The sequence below is a fragment of the Panthera leo genome, chromosome B3 (genome assembly GCF_018350215.1).
Source record: "Panthera leo isolate Ple1 chromosome B3, P.leo_Ple1_pat1.1, whole genome shotgun sequence".
Lineage (NCBI taxonomy): Eukaryota > Metazoa > Chordata > Mammalia > Carnivora > Felidae > Panthera > Panthera leo.
This window is the reverse complement of record NC_056684.1, coordinates 118,038,506-118,059,301: the sequence shown is the minus strand read 5'-3', so window position 1 is coordinate 118,059,301 and position 20,796 is coordinate 118,038,506. Positions and strand designations below refer to the sequence as shown.

The 20,796-nt window shown below is 37.4% G+C and overlaps 1 protein-coding gene across 9 annotated transcripts in view; it reads left to right on the top strand.

The window, feature by feature from the left end:
• NUMB (NUMB endocytic adaptor protein) overlaps positions 1–20,796 on the top strand; it is a 201,087-nt gene that overhangs the window by 35,993 nt on the left and 144,298 nt on the right. For all 9 annotated transcript variants that reach the window (XM_042943711.1, XM_042943715.1, XM_042943713.1 and 6 more), the window contains exon 2: positions 8,640–8,771. The gene's annotated coding sequence lies outside the window, so the exon portion shown is untranslated. The remainder of the gene's footprint in view (positions 1–8,639; positions 8,772–20,796) is intronic.

The window sequence follows — 20,796 nt, the reverse complement described above, 5'->3', positions numbered from 1 at the left end:
TTGTTGCAAATGGCAAGATTTCATTCTTTTTATGGCTGAATAGTATTCCATTACACACACACACACACACACACACACACACACACACACACACACACACACACCCCACATCATCTTTATCCAGTCATCAATCAATGGACACTTGGGCTGCTTCCATATCTTGGCTATTGTGAATAATCCTGCTATAAGCATAGGGTGCATGTATCCCTTTGAATTAGTGTTCTTCTAGTCTTAGGGTAAATACCTAGTAGTGAGATTACTGGATGGTAGGGTAGTTCTACTTTTAAAATTTTGGAGAACCTCCGTATTGTGTTCCACAGTGGCTGTAGCAGTTTGCATTCCCACTAACAGTGCACATGTGTTCCTTTTTCTCCACATCCTTGCCAACACCTGTTGTTTCTTGTGTTGTTGATTTTAGTCATTCTGACAGGTGTGCATTTGGTACTATTCTTGATGACTTGTGTAGGGGGTACTGAATAATAATAATAGAACAGAAATAACCAAAGTAATGCATTTTTTTAATATCACTTTTTATGAATACAACTCAAAAATAATAAACAGTGTTTATTCCAGTCTAGAAGATGTGTTATTGTTTTCATTATAATTTTTTTATTGTAATAAAATATACATAACATAAAATTTACTATTTTAACCATGTTATAATTTTTTTCATTTTAACTATTTCAGAATGTACAGTTCAGTGGCATTCAGTACATTCACATTATTGTGCAGCCATCACCACTATCCATCTCTAGAACTTTATCTTTCTAAACTGAAACTCTGTACACATTAAACAGTAACAGCTTGTTCTCCCCTTCCCCCAGCGCATGGCAACCACCATTCTACCTTTCTGTCTGAATTTCGCTGTTTTGTATATCTCAAAAACATGCAGTCATACAATATTTGTCCTTTTGTATCTGGTTTTATTTCACTTAGCATATGTTTTCAAGGTTCATCCATGGTGTAGCATGTGTCAGAACATTGTTTTTTAAGGCTGAATAATATTCCATTGTATGTATATGCCACATTTTGCTTATCATTTAATCTTTCAGTGGGCATTTAGGTTGTTTCCATCTTTTGGCTATTATAAACAATGCTGCTATGAACTTTGCTGTAAAAAATATCTGAGTCCCTTCTTTCAATTCTATTGGTAATATACCTGGAAATGGAATTGCTGGATCATGTGGTAATTATGTGTTTACTTTTTCTGAGGAACCACCATATGGTTTACTGTTTTTTTTCCCTAATTAATAATTATAGATCTGCATTATCATTAATTTTTTTTTTTTTAAGTTTATTTTGAGAGAGAGAGAGAGAAAGAGTGTACATGTGTGCACACAAGTCAGGGAGGGGCAGAGAGAGAGGGAAAGAGAGCGAGAATCCCAAGCAGGTCCGCATTATCAGCGCAGAGCCCAACCCGGAGTTCAAACTCACTGACTACAAGATATGACCTGAGCTGAAATCAAGAGTCGGATGTTTAATCGACTGAGCCACCCAGGCGCCTGCCCCTGCATTATCATTTTTAATGGCTGTATAGGATTTCAATGTATGGATATATCATGGTTTATTTGTAGATACTTCTGTAATGGTAACAGTTTTGCTATTATGAACAATGCTATGATTCAACAGTACTATTTATTCATCAGATACTAATTGAACACTGGCTACATGCTGGGCATATGCAATGGCTCTTCTGTACATATATATTTAAACACATCCATTTACTTAGAATAAATTTTTTTAATGTTTGTTTATTTTTGAGAGGGGGGAGGGGCAGGGAGAGAGGGAGACAGAATCTGAAGCAGGCTCAAGGCTCTGAGTTGTCAGCACAGAGCCCAATGTGGGACTCGAACCCATGAACTGTGAGATCATGACCTGAGCTGAAGTCAGACTCAACTGACTAAGCCACCCAGGTATCCCTAGAATGGGATTTTTTACATTTTACATCCCTAGAATATATTTTTTACAAGTGGGACTGTTGGGTCAAAGGATGGGCATATTTTGAAATGTCTTTATTTTCTTGAAAGCTCTTACAATGATAAACTGTTGATAGATAGAATCTCAGTAGTAGTGAATAGGAGTGCCAGATTTTATATGCCTTATAGAACACTTATGGATCTTACTGATTCACATCTTACTGGTGTGTTATATGATTATAACACATACCTTATGGAACAGTATGGATCTTACTGATATTTTTAGTATTTGTCAATCTGAAATGATAATTTGTGTCTCTTACTAATGAAATTTACATCTTGTGCTTATGATTTTATTTCTTCTTTCGTAAGTTATATTTTCATGTGTTTCTACCCATGTTTTATTAATTTATAGGAGCTGTTTATACATTAAGGGCATTAAATCTCTGTTTTATATTGTAGATACTTTACTAATTTGTCATTCATGTCTTAACTTTCCTTCATGATGAGTTTTGCAGTGCAGATGTTTTACATCTAAAAGTTATTGATTGATTGATTGTAATCTCTACACCCTGTGTGGGGCTCAAACTCAGAACCCCTAGATCAAGAGTTGCATGCTCTTCCAACTGAGCCAGCCAGGCACTCATAGATGTTTTACATTAAAAAAAAAAATTTTTTTTTAACGTTTATTTATTTTTGAGAGTCAGGGAGAGACAGAAAGGGAGACACAGAATCCAAATCAGGCTCCAGGCTCTGAGCTGTCAGCACAGAGCCTGATGTGAGGCTCAAACCCACGAACGGTGAGATAATGACCTGAGCCAAAGTCGGACTCTCAACTGCCTGAGCCACCCAGGCAGCCCTGTTTTACATTTTTATAGTCAGTCTATGATTTCTACTTTGGTACCTTGTTCTGGTGGTCTTTCCTCACCCTAATTTAACATTTATGGGTTTTTGTTTGTTTGTTTGTTTTGCATATAATAGATTTCTAGAAAATGTCTTTTAGAAATAGAAATCTCTGCATGAACTGATTATATCTATGTTTTGGACTAAATCTAATATCATAAATAGGGAAAATGAGGTGTAGAAGGTAGGTGAGGAATCAAAACTTAATTTTTTTTGTTTTTAATGAAAATCTTCATAGAGATTAATGAAAACTTTCTAGACCTGTGCTTGCCATAGAACACAAAGTACATATTGAACCTAATTTGCTTTTTAGTGATCTCTGAAGAGGTTAGGGATGTATTTCCTTGTTCCTTATTAATTTAGTTATGTAGGCTATGGTAGATGGGAGAAATGATCCACCAACCCCAGAGATATTCTAAACATTTTCTTAAAAGTTTATATTTTTGTTTTGGGTTGATTTGGGTGGCTCAGTCGGTTGGGCAACTGACTTCTGCTCAGGTCATGATCTCGAAGTTCATGAATTTGGGCCCCATGTTGGGCTTTGTGCTGACAGCTCAGAACCTGGATCCTACTTCAGCCTCTGTGTCTCCCTCTCTCTGCTCCTCCCCTGCTTGTGCTCTTTCTCTCTCTGCCTCTCTCTCCCTCTCAAAAAAAAAACAAAACAAAAAACAAAAAACATTAAAAAAGTTTATTTATTTTGAGAGACAGCAAGAGAGAGGGAAAGCATGAGCAGGGGAGAAGCAAAGAGAAAGGGAGAGAATCCCAAGGAGGCTCCACACCCAGGGTGGAGTCCCACACAGGGTTTTATCCCACAAGGGTGAAATTGTGACCTGAGCCGATATTGAGAGTTAGACACTTAACCGACTGAGCCACCAGGTGCCTGGATCCCAGAGATATTCTAAAAACAGACTCTCCCTGGGCACCTGGGTGGCTTAGTCAGTTGAGCCTCTCACTCTTGATTTTTGGCTGGGGTCATGATCCCAGGGTCTGGGATTGAGCCCCGTGATGGGCTGTGTGCTGAGCGTGGAGCCTGCTTGGAATTCTCTCTCCCTCTGCCCGTCTCCCCCATTTGCGCTCTTTCTCTCTAAAATAAAAATTAAAAAACATTCTCTCTCTCTTTTTTTTTTAAGTAGGCTCCAGGCCTAATGTGAAACTTCAACTTATGATCCTCAGATCAAGAGTCAGGTGCTCTACCAACTGAGCCAGCCAGGCACCCCAACCCCAGAGATATTCTAGAATTTACTTGCTCCCAAAATTTCTTGCACTATGTGTTAGAAGTTCCTGAAATGCATGTTGGTTCAATTGATACTCTGCTTTTTGCTTTTATAGCCATTTTTCCTTTTCTAAGTCCCTAAATCACGTTCCTTGAGACTTTTGATTGCTATTTACCTCTGTTCACTTCTCTATCTGGTTGCCATATCTGGTCCCTATTTTTTTTTTTTTTCTTTTCTGTATTTTTATTTTTTTCTATCCCTTTTGTTTCTTTCCTCTATTTCAACTTAAAGTGCAGTAAAGATTGGAAGCACTTTACTTCTGGCTTTGAAGAAACTAATCATACTATGAAATCTTCAGTTTTTATGTACAGATACTTTGCAACAATGTGTACATTTTAGGTTTCCTTAAACCCTTCAGTGTACAACTTTTCTGGATATTTGAGTTTTGCTAGCTACTTGGATGATAGTGTACATGTAGAGGAAGTATTGTCATTTGACCTAAAATATAATTATAAAATATATTAATATTTATAATACAATGATACCGGGGTGCCTGGCTGGCTCAGTTGGAAGAGCATGTGACTCTTTTTTTTAAGTGTTTTATTTTATTTTGAGAGAGAGTGTGTGCTCCTGAGAGAGAGCATGAGTGGGGGAGGGGCAGAGAGAGAGGGAGACACAGATTCCAAAGCAGGTTCCAGGCTCTGAGCTGTCAGCAGAGAGCCCGATGTGGGGCCTAAACCCCACATCGAGATCTGCGAGATCATGACCTGAGCCGAAGTTGGATGCTTAACCTACTGACCCACCTAGGCACCCCAGAGCATGTGACTCTCGATCTTGGAGTCGTGAGGTTAAGCCCCATGATGGGTGTAGAGATTACTTAAAATGAATAAGTTAAAACTTAAAAAAAATATATATGATATTATAAAAATGTTTTTGAGCTTTATGAACTTAATAGTGAACCTGCCTTGTGACCTTGTGACCAAGTCATTTAAGGTGGCATATTTTTTATTTGGTAAATTTAGATGATCTTTTAGCTTCCCTTTCCTTAGATGGAATTTTGTTTACATAGCAAATGGAAGAGCCAAAGATTTGAAAGTCAGAGGACCTTAGGGATCATCTGTTGTCTATTTTGTTTCTTCTACAAATATTTACCTGGTACTGTTTTAGTCTTGAGGATACAGTGAAGTCTCTGGCTTCATAAAACTTACAGTCTTTTATGAAAAGAAGGTTGTGAAGAAACTGTGTAATCTTATTTAAAGATTCCTCACTTCATTTTGGTGGGTCTTTTTTTTTTTTTTTTAATGTTTTATTTACTTTTGAGAGAGAGAGAGAGAGAGAGACAGAATGCAAGCTGGGGAGGGGCAGAGAGGGAGACACAGAATCGGAAGCAGGCTCCAGGCTCTGAGCTGTCAGCACAGACCCCGACGCGGGGCTTGAACCCACAAACCGTGAGATCATGACCTGAGCCGAAGTCAGACGCTCAACCAACTGAGCCACCCGGGCACCCCTGGTGGGTCTTAATATGCTCAAAAGAAAAAGGATCTCTTTCCTTATATGGCAAATCGCAATTCAAAAACTGTAAGGTGGGAGGAAGGGACCCTGAATTAGTACAGTGCCTCTCAAAATTTTCTTTGTATGAATCACCTGAGGTTCAAGTTAAAATGCAGAACCTGTTTAGTAGGTATAAGGTAGGGCCTGAGATGGTACCAGTTGGTGAACCACATTTTGAGTGCAAGGAATTCGTATGTAATTAAGAGAAGAGAATAGCATGCTACTACTTGGAGAAGAATAGTTTGGAGCCATGCAGCACAGGCTTGGAGTTGTGAGTAGCACATCACACTTGGCCTTGGCAAAATGTAGTTATGAGAACTGTTAGTGGTTACATGTTAAGAGGGGATATGATATTAAGGAGGTAATCACCCATTTTTTGAAAGTCATTCAGAAATGAGATTGGATGGTGATTGGGTCTAACACCTTTGAACAGATACTGGGAAGTGAAAGGAGGATCTTCGGGTATGATGAAAGTAAATATTTAGTTGGGTAAACAGAATTTATGAGTTAAGTTTTGAGTAGGAGGTCTTAATTTGTAATTGGGAAGGTTTCCTCTTTATGATCACTGTAATTAGCATAGCAATTCTAGTAAAAAAAAAAAAGTAAAAATAAGTGTTTTGTTGTTTTTTTTTTTTAAATAGATACTGTAGTTTTTTTCCATAGGCATGTTCTTTGTGGGAAGTATGTCAGATTTTTGTCTTCCGGGTCTGAATAAAGCTTAAATGCTGTGCTTAAGTTTCTTTTTCTGATCCGTTCTTCTAGGGACAACTACTTGGAACATAAACCAACCTGGGAGTTCATCTTTCTTTCTTTCTTTCTTTCTTCCTTCCTTCCTTCCTTCCTCCCTTCCTTCCTTCCTTCCTTCCTTCCTTCAAGTTTATTTATTTTTGAGAGAGAGAAAGTGTTCACCTGTGTGTGTGTGTGCACCTGTGCGTGTGTGCATGCAAGTGGGGCAGGGGCAGAGAGAGAGAAGGGGAGAGAGAATCCTAAGTAGACCCCAACCTGTTAGTGCAGAGCCTGACATAGGACTTGATCCCATAACCCTAAGATTCATGACCTGAGCCAAAATCAAGCGTTGGATGCTCAACCGACTGAGCCATCTAGGCACCCTGTTTTGCTTTTTAAAACAGGCCTGCGTATCCAGGTTCTAATATGACAGGTTTGGGTACTTAAGATACACACTTAAAATTAGTTTTGAATGAAAACTTAAGAATTTTTACTTTCAGCTATTATAACTTTAGTTCCTGTTTTTTTTAAAAAGCCATTCGTTCATTCAGTCCTTTTTTCTAATAAACTATTTATTAATACTTGCCATTATTAAGGAATTGTACTAGGTGCTAGGAATATAAATGGAGCAAACTTGGTTGTAAGCCTTCAGATGTTTAGAAGTTAGTGGACAAAGGTACCCCTGAGTGTAAATCAGTGTTGTAAATAATCCCTTTTGTGCCAGGTCATTAATATATGATACATTTTTAATTTGTCTTCTGGAAAGTACATAAGCCAAATTTTTGGGTGGATTGTCCTTTGTTTTTACATTTTATCTATTTACCACAACTCTGTGTTATCTGTAATCATTCCTGTTTTGCAAGTAAGGAAATTGAGATTTAAAGAGGTTGAGTAATTCTTCATACAATTATAAAGCTCTAAAATCCCACTTAATTTGGGGCACCTGGCTGGCTCAGTTGGTGGAGTGTGTGACTCTTGATCTTAGGGTTGTGAATTCAAGCCCCACATTGGGTGTAGAGATTACTTAAAAAAATAAAATCTCATTTTTTAAAGTTTTATTTAAGTAATCTCTGCACCCAATGTGGGGCTTGAACTCACAACCTTGAGATCAAGAGTTGAATGCTCTTCTGACTGTGCCAGCCAGGTGCCCCCATCCCCTGCAAATAAAATCTTAAGTAATAATTTAAAAAATCCTACTTAATTTAAAAATTCATTCATTCCGCTATTTTACCTCTTGTATGTTGCAAGGTGTAAAGCCTCTATTACAAAACTTAGCCTGTTAAATTGTATTTGAGGTTTATGTGTCTATTTCCCTATTAGATTGGGAGATTTTTAGGAGCAGGGACTAATCTTATTTAATTTGGGGCTTCCCCAGCAACTGGTAGCGTGTCTGTCACACTTTAGGTACCTAAAAAATGCTAGTTGAATAGTAAATATGTGGAATGTTAGAAGTAGAGGGGGTTTTAGAGCTCATGTAAGTTGCATACATACAAGAATTTCTAAAAAGAATTCTATATTGTTTACATAGGGCTATAGGCTTTTGATTTTGACTCTTCAAGATATTTAAAAAACTATACTACTGTCTATCACATCATCTCATAAAAGAAGCCATTTTAATAACAAAAAATAGGAAAGACAATCTCAGAGTAAGCACAGTTGGTAACTTTACACCCATTTTTTAGTCATGGCTGGCATCTGTTTAAGGATTAGATTTCAGGAACCATTATCTAATACAACCCTCTCCTTTTAGAGATGGTATATCTGAACCCAGAGAAGTATCAAAATTCTTACAGCAAGGCAGAATGATAACTGAGTTTAGAACCCAGGTCTTCCAACTCCTAGCCCAAGATTTTGATCCAGTCACTACAGTCTTCATTACATGGTGGGACTTAGGCACAGAGAATTTATCCTTTTTTTTTAAGTTTGTTTTTGAGAGAGAATGTGTGAGCAAGGGAGGGGCAGAGAGAGAGAGAGGGAGGGAGGGAGACACAGAATCCGAAGCAGGCTCCAGGCTCCAGGCTCCCAGCTGTCAGCACAGAGCCCAACGTGGGGCTCAAACTCACGAACCGGGAGATCATGACCTGCGCCAAAGTCGGACATTCAGCCGAGCCACCCAGGTGCCCTAATTCGTTCTTTCAGTAAGATCATATATCTAGTAAGTAGAGCTGGATCTTGAATCCGCATTACTCCACTATTAGTGAAACCTGTGCGTTCACTTACATGTAATCTTAACCTACTCTGCCAGCACCCATTTAGTTGTGGAGATGGAATTATAAGTGATTGAAAGGAAATGTTTATATTTAGTATTTTCTTTCCTTAAAAATTTCAGATTTGGGGCTTCAGCAACTTCTTCCAGGGAGGAGGTCCAGTACAGCTGCTGTTGCAACCCAAGGTCTTGATTCACATCCATAGATTGGAATATTGGTGTACCAGCCATCCTCAGATACCTCACTAAGGACAGGTATGTGAAAGAGTAAAGAGAAGAAAAGTAGAATGACTGTAATGTTTTCCCTTCCTATTTCTAGTTAGATACAAACACTTGACTACCTTTAAAACTTGGCCCTTTATTCCAGTAAAAATAAAGCATTTGAAATCTTAGGTGAGGGGGGCAAAATATTTTCTTGATGGTAAAATATGTGTCAAAATGTTAACAGTGGTGAAACTTAGTGTAATTAAAGGTTTTCTTCTTTCTCTTTTTGTGCATTTTTCAAATTTTATTTATGAGCTTATGTTATCTATTGTTTACTTAGTGGTTCAAAACATACCACAGTCATTTATTTTGATTATGTTTCTGTAATTTGGTCAAGACTTACTTGGGGGGGACAGTTTGTCTCTGTTAATATGTAGCCTGAGGTGGAGTAGCTGGAAGGGTGGGGTGGCTTGATTGGCTGGGCGGTGGAATCATTTGAAGGCTTGCACACTCATGTGTCTGGTGGTTAACGCTGGCTATTGGCAGGGACCTCAGCCTGGGCTCTTGGCCAGAACACCTACACATGACCTTTCCTTTTGGCTGCTTGGCTTCCTCACAGCATGGTGGCTAGGTTCCAAGAGAGAGCATCCCAAGAGAACAAGGTGAAGTTGCATGGCATATTTGACTTAGTTTTGGAAGTCACATAGTCTTAAATCTGCTTTTTTCTGTTGGTTGAAGTAGTCAGTAAGGCCCACCTATGTTCAGAGGAGGGGGTAGACATAGACCACACCACTTGAAGGGAGGAATATCAACATCTCATTATAAGAAGAGATACAATGGGATGGAATCTCCCATTGTAGCTATCTTGGAAGAATATAATGGGCCACAGTTTGTATTACTTTTAAGATGAAGAATATAAACAACATGTATAATATATGAAAAGAGGAATATTGGCAGGAAATTATGGTGTCTGAGTCCAGTAAGAATTTTGCGTGCTTTTCCTGTCTGAGTAGAGTATGATGCTGAAAATAAGATGCCTAAACAGGAAGAGGTGAAATAGGTTTTGAATTTTTGTTTGTATCAACAAAGCAGCATAATGAAAAATAGAGATAAAAATGTATAAACAAGATGCAAAATAAAATTCGGGGGCATCTGGGTAGCTCTGTTGGTTGAATGTCTGACTCTTGATTTCCGCTCAAGTCATGATCTCACAGTTTCTGAGTTCGAGCTCCTTATTGGTCTCTGTGCTGACAGCATGGAACCTGACTGGGATTCTCTGTCTCCCCCCCGCCACCCCAAAATAAATAAACATTAAAAAATAAGATCTGCATCTTCGGTTTTTGTTTTTGAGTCAGAATTGACTGAGTTTATGAAACAATATAGTTTATATTTCTTTTATTTTAGTTCAAAGGCTACTTGTTTTTTTCCCCTTATTTTAATAATTGGAGAATTATTTGGGAAACTGGTTTCCAATATGGTAGATTTAAGAAACTAGTGCCAGTGTTATTGTATGCATCAAGTTTGTTTTGTCTGCTGCTTTTGAGGAAAACTGTGTAAGCTCTTTTTGGATTGTACAATTTTACTTGCTAAATTTCTGGTAATTAAACATTTTTTTCCAATGGAACAAGAAAACTTACCAAGTTGTAGAGTATTTGGTTGTATTAATCGCACTTACTCACCATTTATATAAATTACCTGTCGTAGGTTTGAATATAGCTAGTACTTAATTTCTGGATGTAATGGGGTAATATTTTTAGATTATCCTCTAAGTATTACATGGATATGTTGTTCACTATAGGTGGGAAATAAGCTATAATTAATATGTACTATTGTATATATACATATACTCATTATCTCTTAGACACAGAAAATTTTTTTGCTGTCTAGATATGAGCCTAATTTGGCAGCATTGGTTCAGTCCTATTTCCTAGGTACTCACAGGTAGATATCCTACAGTGGAAAATGACTGAGCCAGCAATTGTGACAATAGAGGTAATCTCAGAAGTTTGCTCTTTACTGTGAATAATCAGAACTGACTGAGTTTATGAAATAATATAGTTTATATTACTTTATTATTTTCAATTCAAATTCAAGTTAGTTAACATACAGTGTAGTCTTGGCTTCAGGAGTAGAACCCAGTGATTGATCTCTTACATATGACACCCAGTGCTCATCCTGAAAAGTGCTGTCCTTGATGCCCATCACCCATTTAACCCATTCCCCCTCCCACCCCTCCAGCAACCCTCAGTTTGTCCTCTGTATTTAAGAGTCTCTTATGGTTTGCCTCCCTCACTGTTTTTATCTTATTTTTCCTTATCTTCCCCTATGTTGATCTGTTGAGTTTCTCATTCCACATGTAAGTGAAATCATGATATCTGTCTTTCTCTGAGTTATTTCACTTAGCATAATACCCTTTAGTTCCATCCACATTGTTGTAAATGATTTCATTCTTTGAAACAATATATTTTAGTTCAAAGTGTAATAAATGGGAAAGCTGTTTTGTTTCATTTTTCATTTAAAAACAAGATGAGATGTTTTCCAGTAGATGTAGATTGGGAATAATAGGTAGTGTAAAATATTGTATATTAAATAGCAATAACAACAATATATGCATATATACACAAACATAAATAAAACCTTTTGTCATTAACTTGCCTTATTTTTTGTTTTAAGCATTTTTAAATTTATTTTGAGAGAGAGGGAGAGAGTGTGTGTGTATGTGTGTGCAAGTGGGGAGGGGTCGAGAGGGAAAGAGAATCCCAGGCTGCACTGTCAGCGCAGAGCCCAGCACAGGGCTTGATTGATCGCAAACCACAAAATCATGACCTGAGCTAAAAGTAAGAGTCAGATGCTTAGCCGACTGAGCCACCCAGGTGCCCCTGTTTTAAGTATTTAAAAAATTTTTTTAATGTTTATTTATTTCTGAGAGAGAGTGTGAGAGTCAGAATGTGAGCAGGGGCAGGGCAGAGAGAGAGACGGAGACACAGAATTCAAAACAGGCTCCGGGCCCTGAGCTGTCAGTACAGAGCCCTGCGCGGGGCTCTAACTCAGGAGCGACAAGACCATGACCTAGGCCGAAGACTGAAGATGGACACCTAGCCGACCGAGCCACCCAGGTGCCACAACAATAAAAACTTCTAAGACACCCTATAGAAATTGCAAATGTGATTGTGTTTACTCTGTGACATTTTATTCAATCCATGGAAGGAGGTAAATGATAAAAGTTCTTTTGTAAAGATGAATATGTAAATATTCTTTTAACATACAAAAAAAATTGAATAATTGTGGAAGGCAGAAATTATATTTCTTTGGGGTTATTGGTTATCCTACTCATCAGTATTTTTTTTTTCTTTAGTATTCCCATCTCTAAAATTATAGTGACACTCCATTGAAAAATGACGTTCAGTTCATGCTTATACAGATTTTTGGCAAAACAGAAGTTGTGTGACTTTCTTCTCTGGAACTCCCCACCCCATTATTAAAAATTAGAACACTGGGGTGCCTGGGTGGCTCAGTTGTTTAAGCTTCCAACCTTCAGCTTAGGTCATGATCTCATGGCTTGTGAGTTCGAGCTCCACATCGGGGTCTATGCTGACAACTCAGAGCCTGGAACCTGCTTCAGATTCTGTGTCCCCTCACTGTCTGCCCCTCCCCCACTTGTGCTCTGTCTCTCTGAAAAATAAACATTAAAAAATTTAAAAAAAGGTATAACACCTTTTGTGTATGAAATATTTAACAAAAGTGTGTAAAATTTGTGGTAAGGAAGTGATTAGCGTTGCATAAAATTTACCATATTAACTCTTTTTTAGTGTAATGTCAGTAAATACATTCACATTGTTGTACAACCCAATCTCCAGAACTTTTCATCTTGTGAAACTGAAACTTGATACCTATTAAACAACTCCCTATTCTCCCATCCCCTCGCCCCTGGCAACCAGGATTCTATTTCTGTCAATGAATTAGACTACTCTAGGTACCTCATATAAATGAAATCATACAGTATTGTCTTTTTGTGACTGGCTTATTTCACTGAGCATAATGTCCTCAAGGACATTTGATGTAGTATATGTGAGAATTTCCTTCATTTTTGTTTTAAATTTTTTTAAAATGTTTGTTTATTTTTGAGGGGAGGGGAAGATCAAGTGGGGGCGGGGTTGAGAGAGGGAGACACAGAATCCGAAGCAGGCTCCAAGCTCCAAGCTGTCAGCACAGAGCCTGATGTGGTGCTCGAACTCACGAACCGTGAGATCATGACCTGAGCTGAAGTCGGAAGCTCCACCAACTGAGCCACCCAGGCGCCCCAGAATTTCCTTCATTTTTAAGGCTAAATAATATTCTATTATATGTATATACCACATTTTTTTATCCATTCTATAAAAATAGTTTCACTTGTTCCTTTCCAAGTTGGATTTGTTTTATTTTTTTTCTTAATTCTCTAGCTAGAATGTATGTCTAGTACAGTGTTGAATAGGACATTGTTTTTTAATGCCTTTTTTTTTTGAGAGCATGCAAGCAGGGAGGAGGGGCAGAGGGAAAGAGAATCTTAGGTAGGCTCCACACTGAGCATGGAGCCTGGCTCAGGGCTCAGTCCCACACCCATGACCTGAGCTGAAATCAAGAATTGGACACTCAACTGACTGAATGGCCTGGGCGCCCTTAATGCATAACTATTTATACTGTTTAATAGAGCTAGGCTTATTTTCTGCATTTTGCCAAGGAGGTCTTGCCTTTTGACACATAGGATGATGTTTCATGTTACGTGAAGTACTACGTTTTCTTTTTGTCAATTCAGTAATATTGGAATAGCTTAATCATCATCAAGACAGGATTATTTTACATTATAAGATATCGTTAAAAGTATAGATTTATCTTTATTTTAACCTGATTATAATATTAAAAAAATTTTTTTTAACGTTTATTTTATTTTTGAGACAGAGAGAGACAGAGCATGAACGGGGGAGGGGCAGAGAGAGGGAGACACAGAATCGGAAGCAGGCTCCAGGCTCTGAGGGGTCAGTCCAGAGCCCAATGCAGGGCTCGAACTCACAGATGGCGAGATCGTGACCTGAGTGGGAGCCGGACACTTAACCAACTGAGCCACCCAGGCGCCCCGTTAACCTGATTATAATATTTTAAAGAAATGTTAGCTTCTGAGAAAGTTTGGAAGTTTACTAACTCCAAGTTACTTTTACAAATTTACAAATTGAGGAGTCTGTGTCAGAGGATTGACAGTAAAAACTTCCTAGGTCCCTGTTCATTAGGATACAGATTGTATGTTAATCAGTAAACGTTAATATTAGTGATCTAAGGATAAGAGAAGTGAACAGGTGAGGAAAATTATTGAGGTCTGATTGGAAGAAAGTCATGCTGTCATTAATGGAGATATTTTACAGAGATGGTTTTCTTTCATCATCTATCTGTGGAAAAGAAAACTTGTTCATTAATTCTGAATTTCAAATAATTGTTTGAATTTATAAGAAAAAACTATAAGAAAGATGAATCTTAAAAGCCTTTTCTGACTATAGCAGGAGGAAATCAGAACTCCCCCTCCCACTGGGATAATTTAATCTTTGGAAAAAGGAGACTTTGAGAATTTTGACATCTTTGAATCTCTTGAAAGTCTTAAAACTGGATAAATATCAGGGAAGTCCAATTTTGACAGTAGTTAGAGGTAAATTAGAAAATCAGTGCTTAATAAAACCAGGGTTAGAATGAGCAGTGAGGGGTGAGTTAAAGATTAACCAGGTATTTTGACATTGATATTTAAGTCACATCTCCTCTTTTTGAGTATTATGTTAATACTAGTTTATATTTAGTAAAAAGTTCTGTTTAATAGAAAAACATAATTGAATGAAAAATGTGTTATTCTCAGAGTCTACTAATCATATAATAAAAAGTGGTTATACATATCATAAAACTGTACCACTGTCCAGCATGTTGCATTTTATCTGATTTGTGACACATTGATTAAGAAGTAAAGGAGAATAGAGGCTTGAGCACCTTACAGAGCTAAGTCTGTAAAGTAATTGACAATGCCATAAGAAGGAATTTCTCAGATCTCAGGGTACTAGATTAAAATTAACTCTTGGGGCACCTGGGTGTCTCAGTCAGTTAAACATCTGACTCTTGGTTTTGGCTCAGGTCATGATCTCACGACTTGCAAGTTTGAGCCCCGCATAGGTTCTGTGCTGATAGTGCTGAGCTTGCTTGGGATTCTCTCTCTCCCTCTCTCTCTCAAAATAAATAAATAAACATTTAAAAATAACAAAATTAATTCTTTCGCCAGAGCAAAGCTGAGATTGTATTGATTGGGTCTGGTTTTTGGAATTTTAAGATTAATAAGAATATTGTTTATTTTATTGATGTAATATGTACCTGTTAAATATGTAATCTCAGTAATTTTTGATGTGATAATTTGATAGCCTTACTCTGCATTTTAACTTGAAGCAAGTCCTCTTTGTGTTCTATCACTGTCTTACATTTAGGTCTCCATGGTGTCTTTTGACTGTCAATTAGGCCCCTTAACAGCCTTTTTACTTCCACCCTTCTGTTTTCTAGGCAATTAGGAACTTACTTTGCATAGGTCTCTACATTAAAATATTCACATTATGTTTAGTTTTTGTTTTCAAGCATTTGTATTGACATAATTTATATACATAAAATTCACTTGTTGTAAGGTTACAAATCAGTGATTTTTAGTAAATTTACAAAGCTGTATAGTCATCACCACAATTCAGTTTTAGAACATTTTCATCACCTCCTAGAAATCCCTTCTGCCTATTTGTAGTCAATTCTTATTTCTAACCCCAGCCTCAGGTAATCATAAATCTACTTTCTATCTCTAAAAATTTGCTTTTCCTGGAGATTTGATATAAATGGAATCATACAACTGTGGTCTTGTGTCCAGCTTCTTTTACTTACCTTAATGTTCTTGAGGGCCATTATATTGTAGCATGTATCAGCATTGTTCCTTTTTATTATTGAGTAGTATTCTGTTGTATGGATACACCAATTTTATTTATTTATTTATGAATTTATAAATTTATGATTTTATTTTATTAAATTTTTTTAAAGTTTGTTTTGAGAAACAGAGAGAGTGAGTGGGGAAGGGGCAGAGAGAGAGAGTGAGAGAGAATCCCAAGCAGGCTCTGCACTGTCAGCACGGAGTCTGATGTGGGGCTCAAAGCCACAAACTATGAGATCATGACCTGAACTGAAACCAGGTGTTGGATGCTCAACTGACTGAGCCACCCAGGCACCCCTGATTTTATTTTTAAGTGATCTCTACACCCAGCATGGGGCTTGAACCTACAACCCTGATATCAGGAGTCACATGCTCTACTGACTGAGCCAGCCAGGCATATACCATCTAATGCTGGATATACCAATTTAAAAAGTTAATTCATCAGTTGATGGGCGTTTGGATTATTTCTACTTTTCATCTATTATTTTTATTATGTCATTTAAACATTTTCTACTTTGTACATTTAATATATGTATACATTTAATATATTTGACTATAATCATGTCTAAATGTAATATAAATATACATATATTGAGGGGATAGACTCAAAAGTTTTTAGTAATGGGTATGGGATCAAAAAAGTTTGGAAGTCACTGTTCTAGTCCACAACAGTCAGAAAATAGAAAACATCTAGAATTATCCTTAGTCACAGGTCTGATTGTACCATTCATAATTATACTTTGCTATCTGTGAAGAAAAGGTAAATTTCTTAATGTGATGTCTCAGGAGCTGTACCTTTATGGACCTACACTTTTTATCTGTTTTCTAGCTACACTTCAATCTTACAGCTCAGTGCTTCTGTTTATTTTTACGGGTGTTTTTTTTTTCAGTGTTTCCTTTAAGATTATTCTCACCAAATTCCTTGTAGTTTCCTTTAATATACGATGCTCTTCTGCCTTTGAGCTTTTGCCAGCTCTTCCCACTTCCCAGAATGCTGTTTCCTGCCCACCTTGTCTTTTTAGGGGTACCACAATATATCATTTAAGCTCCAGCTAAATCACTTCTCTGAAGTGCTCCCTAGCTTGTCCATTGAATTGCTTCATCTTCTGCAATAACTCTGTATCTAGTATGTACCTTTATTATAGCAGCTCTCAAACTAAATTGCAGTTATTTACTAGTGTGTCTACATCCTTTCCTAGACTGCTACCTCCTTGAGGACAAAGAAGGGGCCTTATTCATCCAATACTTATTGCTTAAGTGAATGGGTAATAGCCTTATGCATGAGGCACTTGGATGACCCTGATAGTGATTACTTCTGGATGGAGCTCTACCCATTATCTCAGTTTTCAAAGTTTTTGTTATGTATTACATTGGGTCCATACCTACATAAGTTGAGGGTGAGCTCAGAGTTCATAAACAACTTTATGGACTCATTTCCCAGAGGACACAGAGAAAAGGAAAAAAAAAAAAATGGAGTTTGGCCTGTCCACTTGGAGGCAAGGGCTCCATTGAATGGAGAGGAAGGTTCCCCTCTAAATTTTCACCCCTGGAGGCTTTCTGTTTTCAGATACTCTTGCTGCTGCTGCTGCTGCTGCTGCAGCAGCTGCTTTGCTGTACTCACCATAGAAGACCTGGGGACTGGAACATGAAAGGATGGGGAGAAAGAGAGGAAAAATTCCCAAAGGATTTGGGAATCCTCACTTCTTCTGAGCGTTACACATTCCCTTTTCTAGCTTTGAGCCAGAGCTAGAGGGCTTCTTCTGTATTTCTCACCACCTGCGCCATAGTGCTCACTTCTGAGTTTTGGATTGTGTTGAGTTTAGGCTGGAAAATACTAGAGGAAAGAAATGTTAAGTTCACAGCAGGTTCAGTGATACTTTGAATTCTGGTGCTGTTCCCAAATCCACCTGTAATATTTACTTTTCAGGGTCTTCAAATAGTTGTTGATGCATACTGTCCAGGTTTTATAGTTCAGTGAGAGATAAAGGGAGGTGTTTGTTTATTCTATTACCAAACAAGAAGTCTTCTCAGTACTTTAGTTTTAACATTTTATTTTGATATAATTCTAGATTCATAGGAAGTTGTAAAAAGAGGAGAGGTCCGGTGTGACTTTTACCTAGTTTTCCCCAGTGGTTATATTTTACATAGTTATAGCAAAATACCCAAGCCAGGAAACTAACATTAATGCCAACTTTTATTATGAGACATTTCAAGTGTGTAAGAATGTTGAAAGAAGAGTACATTGAACATCTGTATCTCTCTGATAATTCAGTAACTTAAATATTTTGTCATACTTTATATATATGCTTTATGTATATATTCTAATACATGTGTATTTTTTTCTGTGAACCATGAAAGAAAGTTGCAGGCATCATGATACTTCATCCCTAAGTACTTAAGTGTCCATCTTCTAAAAAAAAAAAAAAAAAAAAAAAAAAAAGTCATTATACTTCAATAAATATGTAATAAAAGCAAATTATTTTTCTATTTAACTCCCAATACCATATCCTACCTAAGAATATTAGCAATATGAATTTGGGGAGACAGTGGTCTTAATGTTCCCAGGTTTTTGTTTTGAAGTTTACTCTTGAAGGCTTAAGTTATTATTTGAGGGGATGGCCCTCTTGATGATATACTCTTGGTAATTGTTTTGAGAGTCTGAGCTCCTACCATGTGTGCAATTCAGAGCCCCTGGATCTTCCTGATTCTATATTCTTGTTTTCTGTCATTCTTCCCTCAGCTCAGACTTCCTGAAGCTGTCTGAGCAAATACTTAGAATAGTCCTTATCAGGAGATTATAACTTTGTCAGACTGATTTAGGACTAGCAAGTAACTTTGGTTTTAGTTATTTGTCAGGAAATCACAGTTAAAGTTGTGGTAGAGTTTCTGATATGGTGGTGTATAAGGATTGTATCCAACTCTAAGTAATTGAAAACCTGACTACAAGGCTTAAACAAAGAAAGGTCTGTTTTTCTTACATAATTCTGGAAGTAGGCAGTTGCTCATGTTGTTTCAGTGGCTTAACAATGTTGGGGCCCATATTTTTGTGATTTGCTTGGCCTTCATGGCCCTAAGACAGCTCCAGCTCCAGCCTTCCACCCACATTTAAGGAGGAAGGCAAAAGGTCCAGGCTGAGCAAAAGCTTTCCTATTAGTGCTTCTAGCAAGTTACTTCTAATGTCTCCTGGGCCCAAATTGGGTCATATAGTCACTTCTAACTGTAAGTAGCTTTTGGCCTCTATAGTGAGAGGCAAGGAGGAAGGAAGGATTTGGGAATGGCTTTTTAGGCAGCCAGTTAATAGAATCTGTCACAATTATATGATTGCATTCATTTTCCTTCAAAAATTCATTTGACTTCAGTATGATATTTGGTACATAGGTGCTTTATGAATATATAGTAACATCTTACTGGGTACTGTGGGAAACAAAAGGAATTTTACTAATATTATATATATATCTTAAAATATAAATCCAAGTTAACATATAGTAATAATTTGGGCTCTGTCAATACTTTGGCTATTGTCAATAGCACTGCTAGAAACATTGGGGTGCATGGCATGTGCCCCTTTGAATCAGCACTCCTGTATCCTTTGAATAAATACTTAGTAGTGCAATTACTGGGTCGTAGGGTAGTTATATTATTAATTTTTTGAGGAACCTCCATAATGTTTTCCAGAATGTACCAGTTTCCATCTCTGATTTTTTTTTTTTTTTTTTTTTTAGAGAGAAAGAGGGTGCCGACATGTGAGCAGGGGAGAGAGAAAGAGAAAAATCTTAAGCAGGCTTCATGCCCAGTGCAGGTCTTGATGGGGGGCTTGATCTCACGATCTGAGATCATGACCTGAGCTGAAATCAAGAGTCCAGCGCCTAATCGACTGAGCCACTCAGGAGTCCCAAAAGGAATTTTAAATTTAGTTGTGAAGGTGAGCTTTTGCTTATGCAAGGCAAACCTTAGCTTGAATTTTGGGACCTTGGGCATGGTTTTAAATATGTAAGCATCTGTTTTCTCATCTGTGAAATGGGGTTAATAATACCTGACTTTTAGGGTAATTGTCAAGTGTGAAGGAGATAATTTATGTAAGTACCTACTACAGTGCCTGCTGCATTGGAAGTGTGACAAGGAGATACTATTAGACGTTGTGCTAGAGTGGAAGAGCATGGACTTCATAGTTGACAGACTTGATTTGATTCTTAGTTTCACTACACAATAAATGTGTGGTGTTAGGCAAATCAATTAATCTCTCTGAGATAGTTTATTAATGTGCTTTGTTTATCTCTCAGGATTATTAGAAGGATTAGAGATTCTATTTGTACAGTGCAGTACCATGTAGGCTTTCAGTAAAAGGCATCTATTCCTGGGGGTGGCTGGGTGGCTAAGTCAGTTGAGCATCTGACTCTTTATTTCAGCTCAGATCATAATCCCAGGGTCATGGGATCAAACCCTGTGTCAAGCTCCATACCGGGTGTGGAGCCTGCTTGGGATTCTCTCTCTCTGTCCCTCTGCCCCTCTCCCCTGCTCATGTTCTCGCTCTAAAATTAAAAAAAAAAAAAAAAAAATTAAAGCATCTGTTCTTACTATTTTTAGTTATTACTTATAAAATTATAATAGGTAGGGAACCAGTCATTGAATTTACTTTAGAAATTTATGTGAGGTTTACTTTATTTGTAGTAAAAGGGATATTCATTAGTAGTGAAAATGTTTCATCTGTTCAAAAACATCAGTCAGCTGCAGAAACTGGACACTATTACTCTTGGAAGCAAAAAGATTTCTAAATTTAGTTGTGAAGGTGAGCTTTTGCTTGTGCAAGGTAAAATGGCATGAATTTTGGGACTTTGATATAATGGTGTTGTGTTGTGAATCTCACTTGTTCTTTTTTGCTCAGTGCTCTCTTAAGATTTAAACATATTTAAAATTTAGTTTAGGGGCATGTGGATGACTCAGTAGGTTAAGAGTCTGACTCTTGATCTCAGCTCAGGTCTTGGTCTCAGGGTCATGAGTTCAAACCCTGCATTGGACTCCATGCTGGGTGTGAAGCCTACTTAAAAAAAAAAAAATCTATAACTACTGACAGTTGTATAATATTCCATTGTATGCACATTTCTACATTTTATT